This window comes from Schistocerca nitens, chromosome 6 (assembly GCF_023898315.1).
Source record: "Schistocerca nitens isolate TAMUIC-IGC-003100 chromosome 6, iqSchNite1.1, whole genome shotgun sequence".
Lineage (NCBI taxonomy): Eukaryota > Metazoa > Arthropoda > Insecta > Orthoptera > Acrididae > Schistocerca > Schistocerca nitens.
In genome coordinates this window covers 581,642,238-581,648,237 of record NC_064619.1, presented here as the reverse complement: position 1 = coordinate 581,648,237, position 6,000 = coordinate 581,642,238, and positions in this window count along the sequence as shown.

Sequence of the window (6,000 nt, the reverse complement as noted above, 5' to 3'; positions counted from 1 at the left end):
ATCCCCAGCTGCCACACCAGATGATCTTTGGCAACGTGTGGAAGCTGCTTGGGCTGCTGTACCCCAGGAACACATCCAGCGTCTCTTTGACTCAATGCCGAGACGTGTGGCAGCGGTGATCTCCAACAATGGCGGCTACTCTGGCTACTGATTCTGGCAGGAACCACATGTCACAGACGTCTGTAAACGTAATCATTTGATACTTGGTCAACATGTTATCTACAAAATAAATCTTGTTGTGCTACCTCTTGTCTTTCTTGGTGTTGCATTTACGGTGACCAGCAGTATATATCGTCCGAGTGGGTAAAAGTGCCGTACAAAAATAGTGTTCCAACTACAAAAAGAACAACAAAGTCTGCTAAAACTGTCACATTTTCGGAGAAAAACAAATATCATGTTTTGCAAACAAGTGACTGTGACAACGACTCTCCAAATGATCGTGAACTTGAAAAAGTCAGTGAACTGAAAATGAATAGCGTTTTTTCAAATAATGTCAACAACAAACACAGATCATCAGGGAAAAAGAGTAGTGTACTATTACTAACAGACAGTCATGGCAGGAATCTATCCAGCATGCTCCGTGAGAAAAATCGCGACATAGCAGTGACTAGTGTAGTGAAACCGGGAGCGGGATGTAAAAATGTTGTAGACATTAACTCTCAGACGAAATTAATGCAAGAAAATGACTTTATCGTCTGTATAATGGGTTCAAACGATGTGGCAAGAAATGAAGCAGAGGTTTGCGTGAAAACGCTACAGAATTTTTTACAAGCTAATAAATACAGAAACACAGTAGTTGCCACACTTCCTCATAGGCATGATCTGATTTATAGTTCGTGTGTAAACAAAGAAATTCTGAAAACAAACATTAAAATACGGAAACTGTGTTCTCAATACACTAAGTGCGATGTACTGGATATAAGCAAGCTGCGTGGAAATCTGCACACGAAGCATGGAATGCATTTGAACTATGAAGGGAAAAGATTTGTTTGTGATCGTGTTAGTGAAATAATCAAAGAAAGACTTGTAAGGGATAGAACAATTTATCAGCTTCCTGAACATCCTTCCAACAGCGAGGAAAACAAAATAAACAAGAAAGAAGAACGAAAATACAACACTGCTGACGTTCCTAATTTAAACTAGAGGTATGTGATGCTGTAAATATGATTCCCAATTGCCAAATCGTGAATACGCCCGAACTAAAAATTTATCACCATAATGTGCAATCCCTGCGTAATAAGATCGATGAAATTAACGTTCTGTTAACACATGACCTTAATGATATCTCAGTGTTATGCATTTCTGAGCACTGGCTTAACCCAGAATTAATCCAGAATACGAAAATAAACAAATTTGTCTTGGCTGCTTACTACTGCAGGAAAAACAGCAAGCAGGGTGGGGTAGCAATTTACACAAAGGATAATGTAGATTTTATTACACTACCTGACTTAACTAGGGCAAATGTCGAAAAGGATTATGAAATTGCAGCTATAAAAATTACTCAGTTCAACCTGGTTATTGCTACAGTTTACCGATCACCGTCCGGGAATTTTGAACTTTTCTTAAACAAAATGGAGTCATTGCTAAATAAAGTAAATAAAATGGATTGTGAATTGATAATCTGTGGTGACTTCAATATTGACTTCCTCACGAATAGTGGAAATAGGGAGACCATTTTGAACCTTGCAACGTCCTACAGTTTAAAGGCTGAAGTAAAAGCAGCTACCTGAGTATCAGAAACTTGTCAAACAGCTCTTGATCAGTTTCTAGTAAAGAAGAGTTTACACAGCAGCACCTCACTAAAAATTTTCAATGCAGGTTTTAGTGATCATCTTGCTCAAAATTAAGCATAAAAGTACAAGGCAGTATTATTAACAACATGTCTTTTAGAACAGCATATCGAAGCTATAACCAGCATAATGTGAACTACTTCAACAACTTATTACAGAAAGAAAAATGGCTAGGAGTGTACAAAATGAACGATATAAATGAAAAATTCAACACTTTCATTGATACATTAACCCATTTCTTTGAACTTGCATTCCCACTGAAAACATTAACCATACGGGGAAACTCTAGAACAAACAGGTGGATCACAAAGGGAATAAGGGTTTCATGCCAGAAGAAAAGACTACTTCATGAAATATGTAACTCAAAAAATTCCTCACCTGTAGTACGCACATACTATAAAAAATACACCAAAATATTAAGAAAAGTAATAAAAGCAGCAAAAATAATGCATAATGCTGAAATCATTTATAATTCAGCTAATAAATCAAAGGCTACGTGGAGTGTTATAAAAAAAGAATGTGGAGAATATAGACAACCTTGGAAAAATATAACACTATCACATAAAAATCAAAAAGTAACAAACCCCTTAGAAGTAGCCAACACATTCAACAACTTTTTCACAGGTGTTGCTGAAAATATGTTACAATTAAACTTTAAGAGCATCCAGGCAAATGAATATAAAATAAGTGCATGTAGAGGATCAATGTACATCAGTTCTGTTTCACAAGATGAAGTAGCTAAAGCAATAAAAGGACTAAAAAATTCCAAATCGGCAGGTATTGATGGTATACCTGCAACAATGTTAAAGAAGAGCGCATCAAACGTAATTGAAGTACTCACACATTTATGTGACTGCTCACTTCAGGCAGGCACTTTCCCTGATGTGTTAAAAACATCAAAAGTTATTCCTGTATATAAAAAAGGGGATAAAGACAATGTAAATAACTACAGACCCATCACAATTTCCTCCTGCATCTCTAAAGTACTGGAAAAAGTTATGTATGAGAAACTTATGAAATTTATAAATAAAAACAGCATCCTCTGTAATGAACAACATGGATTCAGAAATAAGAGGTCAACGACAACTGCTGTCTATGAGTGCATCAATTCCATCCTAAACCTGATGGACAAAAAAACAGGAAACAATAGGAGTCTTTATTGACTTGTCAAAAGATTTTGACATGGTGGACCATAAAATTCTGCTATCAAAGCTAGAAAGATGTGGTATTCGAGGTCTGTCCAACAAGTGGATCAGTTCCTTCCTGACAAATCGTATGCAGGCAGTGTGCGTCAAGCACACAAATATTGAACTAAAAACTGTATCTAATCACTTATCTGACTATAAACAAATAAAATGTGGTGTACCCCAAGGATCTGTATTGGGACCCCTTCTGTTTCTTCTGTACATAAATGATCTAAGCTTAAATATTGATGTACACAAATCAATCATATTTGCAGATGACACCACGATTCTACTAAAAGGAGACGACGATGAACAGTTACAGCAGACAGTAAACACGGTCACGAAACAACTTAGCAGCTGGGCACAGAGTAATCAGCTTGTAATAAACAGTAAGAAAACCGTTGCTCTAACATTCCACAATGTTCCTAACAAGGACATGTTTATCCCATCAGTCTCTATCAATGACGAACCAGTTGGTAACAGTACTGAAACCAAATTCTTAGGACCTTGGCTGCAGAGTAACATCAGATGGAATAAGCATATTGAATATCTCAATGCAGATCTGAGCAAAACATGTTATCTTCTTTGTTCATTAAAATCATGCTGTAGTGAGAAAACAGTATTGAATGCATATCATGCATACTTTCATTCTCGTCTTAGATATGGGGTCACCTTCTTGGGAAACTCTAAAAAAGCTAATAGCACTTTTAAACTACAAAAAAGGGCCATTAGAATCTTGTCGGGTGCAAGCCTAGAGACTCTTGTAAACCCCTGTTTAAGAAATCTGGTATTCCCCCATTACCATGTGTATACATTATGGAAACCCTTTTGTTCTTTAAATTAAATATAATAGGCAAGGACCAGAGACTACATAAAAACTGTGATATACATGAGCACTTTACCAGACAAAACGGAAACTTACATATGACTCAAATCAGCACAGCACTGTGCCAAAAAGGTACTTTTCACATGGGAGTTAAGCTTTATAACAAACTTCCTGAAAACATAAAAGCTATCACTGAGGTCAATACATTTGGAAAATCTCTAAAGTCATATTTACAGCATCACTGCTTTTACTCCATTGAAGAATATTTAAATTTATGAAATGTGTTATATAAATACTTACGTGTAAAGTGTATTATTGTAAGCTTAAATATGTATGCCTTGAAATTACTTTCAGCCTGTATATTTATAACTTGACTTGTCCAATGTCTTACGCATAAGCTGCTATGTAGACAACAGGATCAATAAAATACAATCTACAATCTACAACCTTAACTTCATGACCATCAATCCTGATGTTAAGTTTCTCACTGTTGTCATTTCTTCTACTTCTCATTACTTTTGTCTTTCTTCGATTTACTCTCAATCCATATTCTGTACTCCCTAGGCTGTTCATTCTATTCAGAAGTCCGTGTAATTTTTTTTCACTTTCACCATCATTGATACACTTCCACTTCGAATTTTAATTCCACTTCTGAACCATTTTTTTATTTCCATCCTTGCTTCTTCGATGTGTATATTGAATAGCAGGGGTGAAAGACTACATTCCTATCTTACTCCCATTAATCTCTATAAGATCAGTAAAATTAGCAATTTCTGTTGGCTATGATGATCATTCTAGCATAACATTAAAATCTTGTGCTGACTTCATAGGATTATCATTTGTAATCAGTTAAACACTCAGAGATTATTTCCCAACAGACTTAAATATGCTGAAGTTCAAATGGTTCAAGTGGCTCTGAGCACTATGGGACTTAACTTCTGAGGTCTTCAGTCCCCTAGAACTTAGAACTACTTAAAACTAACTAACCTAAGGACATCACACACATCCATGCCCGAGGCAGGATTCGAACCTGCAACCATAGCGGTCGCGTGGTTGCGGACTGTAGCGCCTAGAACCGCTCGGCCAACCAGGCCAGCTATGCTGTAGTAACACCCATCTATAAAACCGGAGATAAGGAAACCACCTGTAATTGCAAACCTGTTCACACCATGTAGTCTTCCGAAAAGTGTTTGCGAGAATGGTCTATAGTAGAATACTGTCTCATTGAACTAAGAGCAACCTGTTAACTGTCTCTCAGTTTGTTTTCTGTGAAGGATTCTCCACAGAGAAATAAATATAAGACATCACAAGTGCTAGAGGCGCTAAACTAGAGAAACTATCCTGCTTTAATATTTTGTGACTTTGTCAAAGCATTTGATTGTGTATATCACAAAATTGTACTTGGCAAAAAAGTGTTATGCAATTTATGACACTCTTCTTACATAGACGGAGAAAGCAGAGGGCCTCATTGACAGACTGGATTACAGACATGAAACTAACCTCAGAATGGGGGAACATACTGTATATAAGCGAATAATGCACACCACCGAGTAATTCGCACACCCTAATTTTAAGGAAGTAAGAAAAGGAATATTGGCTTTGCTTTGTGTTTTATTTATTTAAAAAAATCTGGCTGAATGATTCTATTCATCATCAATTTTGTCATCACTAGCAGAAGAATCATTGTTGTCATGGTCATCTTCACATAGAGAGTTGTCCTCGGTTCCACCCAGTGAATTGGTGATGCCGCACTTTTTTGAAGGATATTTCTGCCAGTGGTGGTGGAATGGAGGCCCATGCACATTTCACCCACTCACAAATATGGAACAAATCTGGCCATTTGATCTTTACACTCAGTGTGAACTTGTGGTGTCTGTCAGCCATCAATTGTGTATGTCGCTGTTTAAGTGCAGCTTTGAATGGCCAATTTATGCATAAGTCTAGCAACGGCAAGACAGATGTTAGGCTTCCTGGTATAATGACCAAGTCAGTTTTTCCTTTTTGTAACTTGTCTCGCATTTCCTCTGGTGTATGCCCGCGGATGCTGTTCATGACCAATATGCTACATAAATTCAGTAACGCACCAGAGCAACACTGCCAAAGATGCAATCAACCAAAAGGTCATTGTGTACCAATGCTTTTGGATTTGCTCTCACCAATATGCCTTTCACTCATGTTTTCAGAATAGTTTTCCTTTTAA